Source organism: Giraffa tippelskirchi, chromosome 1 (genome assembly GCF_054371585.1).
Source record: "Giraffa tippelskirchi isolate mGirTip1 chromosome 1, T2T-mGirTip1v1.2.pri, whole genome shotgun sequence".
In the NCBI taxonomy this organism is placed as follows: Eukaryota; Metazoa; Chordata; class Mammalia; order Artiodactyla; family Giraffidae; genus Giraffa; species Giraffa tippelskirchi.
In genome coordinates, this window is record NC_137275.1 from 58,951,784 (window position 1) to 58,966,771 (window position 14,988).

Below are 14,988 nucleotides of genomic sequence, written 5' to 3' on the forward strand. Positions count from 1 at the left end.
CTTACAATGAATACCCAGGATTGATATCCTTTAGGATGGACTGGTTGGATCTCCTTGCAGTCTAAGGGACTCTCAAGAGTCTTCTCCAACACCACAGTTCAAAAGTATCAATTCTTCCGTGCTCAGCTTGCTTTATACTCCAACTCTCACATCCATGCATGACTACTGGAGAAACCGTAGCCTTGATTAGATGGACCTTTGTCGGCAAAGTAATGTCTCTGCTTTTTAATATGCTATCTAGGTTGGTAATAACTTTCCTTCCAAGGAGTAAGCATCTTTTAATTTCATGGCTGCAATCACCATCTGCAGTGATTTTGGAGCCCCCCAAAATAAATTCCACCACTGTTTCCAGTATTTCCCCATCTATTTGCCATGAAGTGATGGGACTGGATGCCATCATCTTAGTATTCTGAATGTTGAGCCTTAGGATAACTTTTTTACTCTCCTCTCTCACTTTCATCAAGAGTCATTTTAGTTCCTTTTTACTTTCTTCCATAAGGATGGTGTCATCTGCATATCTGAGGTTATTGATATTTCTCCTGGAAATCTTGATTCCAGCTTTTGCTTCTTCCAGCCCAGAGTTTCTCATGATGTATTCTGCATATAAGTTAAATAAGCAGGATGACAATATACAGCCTTGACGTATTCCTTTTCCTATTTGGAACCAGTCTGTTATTCCATATCCAATTCTAACTGTTGTTTCCTGACCTGCATACAAGTTTTTCAAGAGGCATGTCAGGTGGCCTGGTATTCCCATCTGTTTCAGAATTTTTCACAGTTTATTGTGATCCACACAGTCAAAGGCTTTGGCATAGTCAATAAAGTAGAAATAGATGCTTTTCTGGAACTCTCTTGCTTTTTTGATGATCTAGCAGATGTTGGCAATTTGATCTCTGGTTCCTCTGCCTTTTCTAAAACCAGCTCGAACATTTGGAAGTTCACGGTTCACGTATTTCTGAAGCCTGGCTTGGAGAATTTCGAGCATTACTTTACTAGCATGTGAGATGAGTGCAATTATGTGGTACTTTGAACATTCTTTGGCATTTCCTTTCTATGAGATTGGAATGAAAACATCTTTTCCAGTCCTGTGGCCACTGCCGAGTTTTCCAAATTTGCTGGCATATTGAGTGCAGCAATTTCACAGTATCATCTTTCAGGATTTGAAATAGCTTGACTTAAATTCCATCACCTCCACTAGCTTTGTCCTTAGTGATGCTTCCTAAGGCCCACTTGACTTCACATTCCAGGGTGTCTGGCTCTAGGTGAGTGATCACACCATCGTGATTATCTGGGTCATGAAGATCTTTTTTGTACAGTTCTTCTGTATATTCTTGCCACCTGTTCTTAATATCTCCTGCATCTGTCAGGTCCGTACCATTTCTGTCCTTTACTGAGACCACCTTTGCATGAAATGTTCCCTTGGTTTCTCATGAGAGTACTCATGAGAAATGCTAGGCTGAAAAAAAAAAAAAAAGAAAGAAAGAAACGCTGGGCTGGATGAAGCACAAGCTGGCATCAAGATTGCTGGGAGAAATGTCCGTAACCTCAGATATGCAGATAACACCACCCTTATGGCAGAAAGTGAAGAAGAACTAAAGAGCCTCTTGACGAAAGTGAAAGAAGAGAGTGAAAAGGTTGGCTTTAAGCTCAACATTCAGAAAACTAAGATGATGCCATCCAGTCCCATCACTTCATGGCAAATAGATGGGGAAACAGTGGCATAATATATTTTTGGGGGCTCCAAAATCACTACAGATGGTGATTGCAGCCATGAAATTAAAAGACACGTACTCCTTGAAAGGAAAGTTATGACCAACTTAGACAGCATATTAAAATGCAGAGACATTACTTTGTCAACAAAGGTCTGTCTAATCAAGGCTACGGTTTCTCCAGTAGTCATGTATGGATGTGAGCATTGGACTCTAAAGAAAGCTGAGCACGGAAGAATTGATACTTTTGAACTGTGGTGTTGGAGAAGACTCTTGAGAGTCCCTTGGACTGCAAGGAGATCCATCCAGTCCATCCTAAAGGAGATCAGTCCTGGGTGTTCATTGGAAGGACTGATGTAGAAGCTGAAACTTCAATACTTTGGCCATCTCATGCGAAGAGTTGACTCATTGGAAAAGACCCTAATGCTGGGAAGGATTGAGGGCAGGAGGAGAAGGGGACGACAGAGGACAAGATGGCTGGATGGCATCACTGACTCGATAGACATGGGTTTGGGTAAACCCTGGGAATTGATGATAGACAGGGAGGCCTGATGTGCTGCGATTCATGGGGTCGGAAAGAGTCAGACACGACTGAGCGACTGAACTGAAAGATTAAAGCATCTTATTTTTCATTTTCTTCAGCTACTGTTTATTCACATATATTTGTAATAAAATTGTCATAAAATTCTTACCCCAGTTGTTAGTGTTGGACTTTTGAAATTTTTAAATTGTTTCTAAACTGGGCTTTGTTTGCATACACATGAACAAATATGAAGAAACTGAGAGGAGAATAAACATTTTAGTCACTGTTTCAGGCTGAGTACTTTTGCATATTGTGCATCATTTACTCTTTAAAAAATTCTCATGGGTATGTATTTTTAGCTTTATTTTTTTTTTGCAGATGAAGAAAAAGAGGCTCAGAGAAGTAATATTATGGGAACATAGTAACGCTAGTCTAATCAAGTCTCAACATTTCCTGTTGACAAGCATTTTGATGGCCTTAGGAGAAATGAGTTAGTAGCTGTTCTTAGCCCTTGCTCCAAATCACGTATGTCATAGCAACAGAGCCTACTGTAAGGTGTTCACAGATAGCAAAATAGTATCTTTTAAATGTTTCAGAGAAAATAAATGTCCTAATCTCTCTGGATTACAATGGAAATGCCTTAGCTGCCTTTTACCAAAGATGGCACTAGTGGTAAAGAACTCACCTGCCAATGCAGGAGATGTAAGAAATCAGTTCCATCCCTGGGTCAGGAGGATCCGCTGGAGGAGGAAATGGCAATCCACTCCAGTATTCTTGCCTGGAGAATCTCATGGACAGGTTAGCCTCGTGGGCTATGGGCCCATAGGATCGCAAAGATTCGGACATGACTGAAAGGACTTAGCATGCACTGAAGAAATATGGTTAATAACTATGGCAAAGAAACATATAAATAAAGACAGTAATTATGATTTCAGACCATTCAAATCAATTGAAGATATTTTAGACATATTTTTCAGAAGGTAATAGCTTTTCAGAGCATTTCTGTTTTTATGCCAATCTTAATAGATGATAGGGCTTCCCTGATAGCTCAGTTGGTAAAGAATCTGCCTGCAATGCAGGAGACCCCAATTTGATAACTGGGTTGGGAAGATTCGCGGGAGAAGGGATAAGCTACCCACTCCAGTATTATTGGGCTTCCCTAGTGGCTCAGCAGGTAATGAATCCACCTGCAATGTGGGAGATCTGGGTTTGATCCCTGGGTTGGGAAGATACCCTGGAGAAGGGAAAGGCTATCCACTCCAGTATTCTGGCCTGGAGAATTCCATGAACTGTATAGTTCATGGGGTTGCAAAGAGTCAGACACGACTGAGCAACTTTCACTTTCAATAATTGATGATAAGTAAAAAAGTGGAGTATGGTAAGAAGAGAAAGGTGAGTTGTATGCTTCTTTTAATCACTGATGAAATGCTGAAGTTATAGTGATGAGTTACTATAAGGCTTGAAGTAGAAGAAGATGTTGAGCAAGACTTTGAGGTCCTCATACCAAGTTGTTAAAATTGCATGTAACATAGAGATGCCACCATCTTTTAATGCCAAAGTGCTAACACATAAATGTGCTATGCACAGAAACAAGGCAGGGGGCCTCAGGAGTGCTTATCACTTACATAAAGGAGAATCTTTTCTCTCATAAGATCAAAGTGGAACATCCTTTTCTTCTATTCCTAGAGTTGTAGTAAGTAGAAAGTTACAAATCACTTTCAGTGTTTCCAGGTCTTCCAAATAATAGACAACCTATGAATATGTCATTAAAGCTTAGTTTCTGGGTTTTCAGCACAAGGTTATTCCTATTATATTAACATTAAAGTTTGGGATATGAGTCTACCTGGGTTCATCACACTAGTATATCTTATATGATATTACCTATACAATGAATAACATGCCCCTCTTTAACTATAGAAAAGTTTTTAGACCTTTAATGAAAAACATTTAAAAATATGTAACTAATTTTCCATCAACATAGATCATTTGCTGTTTTCTTCAATTATAGGCAGTTTCATTTCTACTAAACTTCACTTTAAATACCACTCTCATGCATTCATTCATCACTTGTGACCTATGCTAGAGATATAGGTTGTTCAGGTCTTTGTGACCCCATGAACTACAGCACACCAGGCTTCCTGTCTTTCACTATCTCCCAGATTTTGCTCATGTCCACTGAGTTGGTGACTTGAGTATAAGTATAAAATTATATAAGTATTGTTGTTGTTGTTCAGTTACTAAGTTGTGGCCGATTCTCTGCGACTCCATGGACTGCAGCACTCCAGGCTTCCCTATCCTTCACTACTATCTCCCAGAGTTTGATCAAACTCATGTCCATTGAGTCGGTGATGCCATCCAACCATCTCATCCTCTGTTGCCCTCTTCTCCTCCTGCCCTCAATCTTTCCCAGCATCAAGGTCTTTTCCAATGAGTCAGTTGTTTGCATCAGGTGGCCAAAGTACTGGAGTTTCAGCTTCAGCATCAGTCCTTCCAATGAATCAGTTCAGTTCAGTTCAGTCACTCAGTTGTGTCCAACTCTTTGCAACCCCATGGACTGCAGCACGCCAGGCCTCCCTGTTCATCACCACCTCCCAGAGTTTACCCAAATTCATGTCCATTGAGTTGGTGATGCCATCCAACCATCCAACCTTTATATAAGTATATAAATAATTAAAAATAAGGTTATATGTTACAAGTGTAGATAAGAGCTAGAAGTCTTATTCTCTCTAAGAGTATCAAAAGAAGTATCTCTGCCAAAGTGAGTGATTAGAAATGGGGTCATCAAGGAAGTGGTGTTTGAACTAAACTTAAAAGTAGGTATGACATAAAATTGCAAGGACAAAAATTTAAAGAGAAACATACAAGTATGAGTGTTACATAGCATAGGCTTAGAAAGAAAGCTGAGGAAAATGTGCATATCAGTTAAATATTGGGCTTTCACTGAAATAAGGGAATAGTGAGAGAATAAGATGAATAAGAACTGCAGATTGTGAAGAGCCTAAATTCCTAACTGTATCACTTAACATTAATCTGTATTATGCAAGATTTAAAGCAGGAAAACCACATATTTCCGGATTTCTGTGAGGTCATTGAGTCCAGAAGTTGATTGGCTAATTATTTCACTCAGTGGCAGCAACAATAAAATTATAGATTCTTGTATGAGACAGTTATTGAGAGAAACATAGAAAAAATGATATGATTCCTGACATCAAGGGAATCACAAGGGGAAATATGGAAACAACTGCAATGACTATTAAATGTTTCCTAGAAAGAATGAATAGGAAAAGAGACATAATGCAGCTGAGAATACTAACCATAATAGAGTCAAGTGGACTCTAGTTTAAGTACAGTAATAAGAACCTATGCTCAGGCTACTACAAGGAAAACAAAAGAAGACTGTCAGTGAAAATTCTATGAGAGATCAATTTGCAGATCCTAACAAAGGATAACAAGTGTTAAAAGTGATTCCACAATTTTAAACCTAGGTGAATGTACTCTATTTGTCCAAAAACAAATATACTTTGGTTTTGGAAATTTGATAAATTCATTTAATATTATTGCATAAATGGGGAGAAAATGGTTAAAGTTAGAGATATATAGAGAAACAAAGGCAGATCAAGGAAAATAGTTTTCATCTACCCATGTAAAACTGGTACTTGAAGGTGGTAGAGTAGGTTAGATAACCAAGGAATAAATTATAGAAAGTTAATGAACCATGACCAAGAATAGACTTAAGATTACACATATGTAGAGGGAAGGAACAAAAAATAAGATTTTGCAAAACACTGAAAAAAGAATAATCAAATAAAAAGAAAGAATACTCAAAAAATAATATTAACTGTCAGTTGAACTAAAATTTCAAAGAAAAAGGTTGAGAGGAAGGTGATAGGTCATCACCAAAGTGAAATCATACAGAGAGAGATCTGGCAAGTTAAAGAAGTGAAAAAATTTGAATATTCATTAACCACTGGAAATTTTGAAAAACAACTTTATCGAAGTGAAAGAAGAAAGAAACCTCACTGCAAAATGTTTAGAATAAGTCTACAGTGAGGTTACAGAGTCAAATATAAGTTTCCCTTGAAAAATGTGACAGTGAAATGAAGGGGTGACACAAGAAGGAAACTTCAGACTACAACCTGAGTGATATTAAGAATTTTGATTGAAGAAAGTGTGTTGTTCTGAATACAGAAGATACTTGAACAAATGAGTCATTGTTGAGTAAGGAGCCAATACAGAGGGAAACAAAGACACAGATAATAGAGTTGTGCATATGCAGAACTTGTGAATAAAGGGAGCTGACTGTACTAGGCCATTTTATGTAAGAGTCTTAGACATGTGCTGAGTGTGATGTATAAGGGGTCCTGAAAGTAATGCCCCATAGATACCAAGGGAAGACTGCATGAGAAAACAAGCAAAACACAAAGTCCAAAAAAAGCTCTGGAATTCCTACAGTAATTCCTACAGCATTTTCAAGTTAGTGAAAAGGAGATACTAAAACACTGCTATAAAGTAATAAGGAGGAAGTTGAAATTCTATAAGCAGAACTTAATTACAGTATTGGCTAATTTTATTACTTTCTCAGACAAAAAAGTCATGTTAGAATGCTTAGAGCATGCATGATAAGCAGTGAGGGAAATAAACAGGAAAACTGTAGCCTAGTGACTAAAATATATTAATATATATATATATATATATATATATATATATATAACACATTTCTATTTTAAACATATCTTAATTGAGATAGTGTGTCTCTGCTTCTAAAATGTACTTACTGTAAATTAAAACTACTAATTAATCCTAAAATTGTGTTAGGATGTAATGGTAAAGTTTAGGGAATTTAAATAAGCTTCTCAGAAGAATTGTTCTAATGGGAAAAAATTCCAGAAGATTTTCTTAGGCATTGGATAATATTACACAGTTAAAATTCTCTACCTATGTAACTATGAATTTATTTATCTATTTATCTCCATGTGTACATATGTGTTAATATGTTCACTGATCAAGTCTAAATTATTTGGTTGGAAAATTTACTGCCAGATAATCGTACTCAATGAATATTTAAAATATTGCTGACAATGATGTTACAGAAAATTCTGGGAACTCTTGGAGAATTATGCATGTTATTTTTTCTATTTATATTTCAGTCTGCTGCTGCTGCTGCTGCTGCTGCTGCTGCTAAGTCACTTCAGTCGTGTTCGACTCTGTGTGACCCCATAGACGGCAGCCCACCAGGCTCCGCCGTCCCTGGGATTCTCCAGGCAAGAACACTGGAGTGGGCTGCCATTTCCTTCTCCAGTGCATGAAAGGGAAAAGTGAAAGTGAAGTCGCTCAGTCATGTCTGACTCTTAGCGACCCCAGGGACTGCAGCCTACCAGGCTCCTCCATCCATGGGATTTTCCAGGCAAGAGTACTGGAGTGGGGTGCCATTGCCTTCTCCATATTTCAGTCTATACACACATAAATAAAAATTTGCATATAAGGATTTTATTTTTAGTGTTTCTATATGAGATACAGCAAAGATAATGATTTCTTCACCATTTTCTAAACACTGGAGACTTATTTTTGCTTTTGTTTCCCCTAACATGATCTCTACCCGCCCCCCTCCCCTAAATCATCTGCCCTCTCTCCATTCCCCCTCCTCCTTCACATGGGAACTAAGCAGAACATCAGAAAGAATGAAACATTTTTTTCATGATTTTGTAGTAGTAGTAGTGTTAGTTGCTCGGTTGTGTCCAACTCTTCAAAACCCCAGGGACTGTAGCCCGCCAGGTTCCTCTGTCCATGGGATTCTCCAGTGGAGAATGGAGTGGATTGCCATTCTCTTCTCCAGAGGATCTTCCAACCCAGGGATCGAACCCGGGTCTCCTGCATTGCAGGCAGATTCTTTACTGTTTGAGGTACAAGGAAGAACTGTAGATGTATTCAATTTTTAAAGATGAGGCTGAAAGCTTTGGTATTTTGTCTATAAGTGTTTAACCTTTAATATAACATTTTAATGTCTCCCTATTAAGATATCCAGTTGTCATGAGCTATGCTGTGAATCCTCACTTAACTTTTACTCATCAAATTTTGCTTGTCTTAATTCTTTAATACCATATCGATATTATGTTTATTAGATGTACTCAGTCACTCAGTCGTGTCCAATTCTTTGTGACTCCATAAACTATAGCCTGCCAGGCTCCTCTGTCCATGGAATTCTCTAGGCAAAAATACTGGAGTGGTTATCCTTCTCCACTAAAGAGGGTCTTCCTGACCTAGAGATAAAACCCACAACTCTTGAGACTCCTTCATTGGCAGGCAGATTCTTTATCATAAGCACCACCTGAGAAGCTCATGTTTATTAGATAATCAAGTAATAAACTGATATAAAACATTTAGTATATTTTTACTGGGTGTTTCAAAAGACAACAGAGTCATACACATCTATGTATTAATTTATTTATTCATTAATTCCAAAAGGACTAATTTAGCTCCTATTGTGTGCCAGAATTTGTATTGTATTTAATGGCAATCAGCATGAAAATTTTCTGCTGTATAATGGAAACTTTAAGGACCCAGACTGAAATACCAGTTACAACATATAAGCAGATAGCTACATTTTTTTCCTCCTAGCATTAGCTTTGCCAAGATTGACTAAAATGTCCTATTCTGACCACCTGAATCATAACTTGAATGGTGCCCAGTATCAAAACCTGCTGTGATCTGCTGGTCCAAGTGGTTTTCACAGGATTCTAATATGTTGCTCTGTCCTACTAGGCCAAAATATTTTTATTTATTATGTATCTAGGTGGTTGAGTATTTACACAAGGCTAGATAATTTGGTAACCCTCTGCCAGGCCTCTTCCCATCACTTATGACTCAAAATGCCAAGATCTCACTCTATGTGGGATATAAAATGACCATCCTAGACTCAAAATCAGAACTCATGATCTAGAAGACTTCTAAAATAGTATGAAGTACAGCTGATTCTTGGACAATGAGGGTTTGAATTGCACGAGTCCACTTACGTGTGATTTTTTTCAGTAAATACGTATTACACCATCTGTAGTGGTTTAATCTGCAGATGCTAAACAGCAGATACAGAAGCCTAACTATAAAGTTATATGCAAATGTTCTACTTAGCAGGGTTGGTGCCCCAATCCCAGGAGTGTTAAAGGGTCAGCTGTATATTTATATGAAATTACTGCCTCTGTGCTGCAACATTATACCCATCTTTATTTATTTTTTTACTTTGGGTATTTAGATTCATCTGTGACAACAGTTCGGCAGTACGCCCAAACAATGATAATGTTGCTTAATCAGTAACAACCACTAAATATCTTATAAAAATTATTCTGATAGCAATATACTTCTTCATTTTATGGTTAAAGTATTAATTAATATTCATTTATAATGGGTTTTCAGATGGCAATTATCTGAGAAATATATGAATAAATTACTTAACAAATAAAGCAACTGCTTTAATTAGGAGCATGATAATATATTTATTAAAATTTTAAAAATCTGAATTCCTAAATATTTGAACTGAAACCTTCAATGAAAGTCGATGATATACAATTTATTTATAATATGCAATTTATTACATATAAATATAAACAAGTATCAAATATATTATATAGATAATATATTTAATATGCCCTGATCCAGTTGAATAATAATTTGGTATCTTAACCTTAAAATGGTGGGGATGACTATGCTAATAAAAATGGATACTCATACAAATTGTTAGTCTAGTGTAGTATACTCAACATGGCTTTATAACGGGGTTAACTAAAAAATAAAAAATCTAAGTCCTAGCCATTTTGAATACATATAACGAAACTGAAACAATATAGGATAAATTGCCTTTTCATAACACCTCACTGTGCTTCAGATGATTTTACTCTCAAGCAGGCATAATAATGGAACTAGACTGGCTCCAAACTGGGAAAGGAGTACAACAAACCTGTATATTGCCACCCTGCTTATTTAACTTATATGCAGAGTACATCATGTGAAATGCCAGGCTGGATGAAGCACAAGCTGGAATCAAGATTGCCAGGAGAAATGTCAATAATCTCAGATATGCAGATGACACCACCCTCATGGCAGAAAGCAAAGAAGAACTAAAGTGAAAGTGAAAGTCACTCAGTTATGTCCTACTATTTGTGACCCCATGGACTATAGACTCTATGGAATTCTCCAGGCCGTAATATGGAGTGGGTAGTCTTTCCCTTCTCCAGGTGATCTTCTCAACCCAGGGATCAAACCCAGATTTCCCGTGTTTTAGGTAGATTCTTAACTAGCTGAGCCACAAGGAAAGCCCTGAAGAACCTCTTAATGAAAGTGAAAGAGGAGAGTGAAAAAGTTGGCTTAAAACTCAACATTCAGAAAACTAAAATAATTGCTTCCAGTCCCATCACTTCATGGCAAGTAGATGGGGAAATAATGGAAACTGTGAGAAACTTTATTTGGGGGGCTCCAAAATCACTGCAGATGGTGACTGCAGCCATGAAATTAAAAAATGCTTACTCCTTGGAAGAAAAGTTATGACCAATCTAGACAGCATATTAAAAAGCAGAGATATTACTTTGCCAACAGAAGTCTGTCTAGTCAAAGCTATAGTTTTTACAGTAGTCATGTATGGGTGTGAGAATTGTACTATAAGGAAAGCTGAGCACTGAAGAACTGATGCTTTTGAACTATGGTATCGGAGAAGACTCTTGAGAATACCTTGGACTGGGAGGAGGTCCAACTAATCAATCCTAAAAAAACATCAGTCCTGAATATTCGCTGGAAGGACTGATGTTGAAGCTGAAACTCCAATACTTTGGCCACTTGATGTGAAGAACTGACTCATTTGAAAAGACCCCGATGCTGGGAAAGATTGAAGGCAGGAGGAGAAGGGGACAACAGAGGATGAGATGGTTGGATGGCATCACCGATTCAATGGACATGAGTTTGAGTAAGCTCTGGGAGTTGGTGATGGACAAGGAAGTCTGGTATGCTGCAGTCCATGGGGTTGCAAAAAGTCAGGCATGACTGAGCAACTGAACTGAACTGAATCGAATCTTATGTGTAATTTGCATAGACAGAGTAGTAGCTTAAATACTATATGAATCACATTGTATGTGCTCAGTCACTTAGTTGTAGCCTGCCAGGCTCCTCTCTCCATGGGATTTTCCAGTCAAGAATACTGGAGTGGGTTGCCATTTCCTACTCCAGGGAATCTCCCCAGTCCACGGATGGAACACTCATCTCCTGCGTCTCCTGCATTTACAGGCGGGTTTACCACTTGTGTCACTTGCGACGCCCCATAGATCACACACAAATATACATATATGTACCCATATATACATAAAGATACGATCGTATTTCATATGCATATCAATATCACTGTCTTGACACAAAATATAGAAATATTTGAATGTCTTCTATATGGTCAGCTAATTTTTTTAGCATTTCTTTTTTTAAAAAAACTGGTAGGTGTGTTATCTTCTTGTCTACAAAATTGTATTGTTTTGTAAATGCAGAATTTGATATCTAATTCTCTGCTAGTTAAACCCAATAGAAAAGAATACGAAAAACTGCCTTCTAATTGTGTTGGTTAGCATTCTTCATGGGGCTGTTTTGTTTTCATTTTTTGTTCTTCCAGCTTTATTGAGATACAACTGACATATAACTGTGGAAATTTAAGGTATGAAATGAGTGATTTTATATATATTTATATATAGATAGATATTAAAATGATTACCACAATATGTGTAGTTAATACATCCATCACCTTGCATAGTAATCTTTTTGTATTATTTTGGTTTTGTAGTAAGAATTTCTAAGATATACTTTCTTAGCAACTTTCAAATATACAGTAAAGTATTATTAATTTTGGTCACCATGATGTACATAAATTCTGAGGATATTTTCTTCTTCTTGTGTTCTGTACATTCTAAACTCTTGTTGGCCCTTTCAACAGAATATGAACGGAGAATACAAATAGAAACTTCACAATGAAAACCAGGTTAGGGAACTCTCTGGTAGCTTAAGATTTTAGGAGATACTTGTGGGAAATCAGGTTATCTGAATGAGAATGCATAACAAACTGTGATTTCTCTGTGGTCCATTCCAGTAATTTTCTCTTAATAAATATACTAAGCAGCACAGTCCATATATTCATGCTTCTAAATACTGCACTATGCACTCTAATGGAAAGGGTGTTAGTCTTTTCACTTTCCGGATGAAAACAGTGCTGAAGAAAGCGTCAGAGACATTGATTCAAAACTTGAAAACTTTGAGCATAAAAAAAAATCACAGGATATCACTCAGGAAACTGTACTCGTACATTGTAAAGTTTGTTGTCATTCTACAGAGAACCTTTACGAGACCATCATGGGCAACCCTGATATGTATAACACATTTTAAAAGTGGATGGAGTCTGGAAAAGTTTTCTATATCATGGTTTTCTACTTATCGCTTATCTTTCTTTAATTTTCATATCAGTTTTGGTTATGGGGGCAGGAGTATACAGAAAATAGTTGACCAGTAGTCATGAGGTTCTTATTATAGCTGGTTGAAGAATTAAAGTATGAACAAAGTTTGTTTTTTTAATTATGTTTCTGTGGATTAAGATTATGTTAACCTAATCTCTATTCTTAAAATGCTACATAACACCTACAAATTTCCAAATTTTACCTTGAGGGGATTACATTCTCTACATTCAAATTATGATAAGCACATTTACTTATTTAAATTATATATTCCTCTTCTATACTCCCTGCTAACTGTTAATATAGGGTGTTAAATTTTAGGGAATGGGGTAGGGTAGAGGGCAGTGTGGACCTAAATCTATATAATAAAATTCCCTTGACCTCTACAGACTTTGAAACAAATTCAAAATTCAGACTGTTTGACAGCTGTTCTAGTCTGCAAATGTTTCAAAGCCCTAACTCTAATCATGACCTGCTCAGCTAGGCTACTTGTAATTTATATGGTTCTTTAACTGCTCAACTGAAGTTTTAAAAGGGAAACTCAGTTGATAAAACTCATTTTCCTCAACAAAATAGAGTCTTCACCTTTTTCCTTGCAAATATTTTAGAATTTCCAAGTAGAAAACATAACTTCCATTTTTTTTATGCGAAATTCATATAAAGTCACAGGAAATAATCAGGACTTTACAGTTTTTTTCTTCTCCCCAATTTTCTTGGTTTTACACCTGTCTTAAAATTATGTTAAAATTACTCATGGAGAACATAGTCACTTCAACTGCCAGGGCTTGTTACACACTCAGTTTTCTATGAAGAATAGAGAACAGTGTTTGAGAGAATACAGTTCCCTGAGTTGCAACCCTGGTTGTTTGACATAGAACAAAATTTGAGCCTTTTCTTGCTTATACCACTACAGTGCCCACAGAATCAATACCAAAATACTAGCATGATCATAAAGGCCTTGCCTTAGCTGGTCTGATCCATTTCTTTGGCCTCATAATCTACCTCTCTTTTCCATGTTCCTACACTCAAGCTACACGTGTCTGCTTTTATTTCTCAAGCTTCCTGTGTTCCTTCCAACTTTAGAAACTTGATTTCTGTACTTGTAGCATTTCCCATTCCCTAAGTCATTTGTCTAGTTCTTCTCATATTTCAGATCTCAAATCGAATATAGTTTCCTTAAGCAAAGCTTCCAATCAAATATAGTTTGCACAGATCACCAAAGACTAGGTCATCCCACTTGAAATATATACCAATGAGTTCTAAATTATTTGAATGAAACCTGAGTTTACAATTTTTGAGTGAAATTTTGATATTTTATCTTAAATACCTATCAGATTGCTCTGTATTATAGAGAAATTCAGAATATCTATGGAATAAATTTGAAAATAATAATTATAATACTATTATATGTTTAATATATATGAAATATTAAAATAAAACATACACATGTAAACTCAATCCTCATAAAAATCTATGAAGTACACACATTAGGGGACAGTTTTCCATGGATCTCTCAGTTCTTGCCTATCTTGAAAATAAGGCAATATCCTTGGTTCTGAATTATCTTTCAAGGCAATTTGTGTAGAAGAGTTTTGGAAGATATAGTGCCTTCCTCCAGAGCAAGAGATAGTAATACTTACTATCCCGTATAATAAAGATAATGTCTCCTTCCAGAACAAAAGAAGCAAGCATGCTTATAGCCTGTTATAAAAGATTCAGGTTACCTAAAAGCAGGGACCCTCTCCCATAGTACAACATACTGTATATAAGAGTCATTAGGACAGTTTTGCATAGCTATGTGGGAATTGGGACTTAGAGAACCAGCATAAAAATGTTGATAATCCAGCGACTGCTATTACCATGAGTAACACACCATTCGTGAATTCAAACCAAAGAGTCTTATGTCTTCTACCAGGATTCATGACACTATGACAGAATAATCACTTAGCTTACAAGGAGAGCAAAATCTCAAAACTTTTATGCTTTTGACAGTGAACATTATTATGATTATGCCTCAGTTCAGTTCAGTCACTCAGTCGTGTCTGACTCTTTGGCAAGATACTATTTGTGAAACAAGTAAGCCTACTGGGTTTAATCACCACAAACAATAAGTCTCTTTAAATCTGCTACTAACAGCATTTTGGATCCATTATTAGTGGATGTATAAGAAAACACTTTGAATTTTTAAAATCTACCACTGCTACTTTCCTTATAATTGTGGGTATAGTAATATTCTAATGGACCTATATTCTCCAGATTAATATTGTGAAATTCCCCTTCTTACTACTAA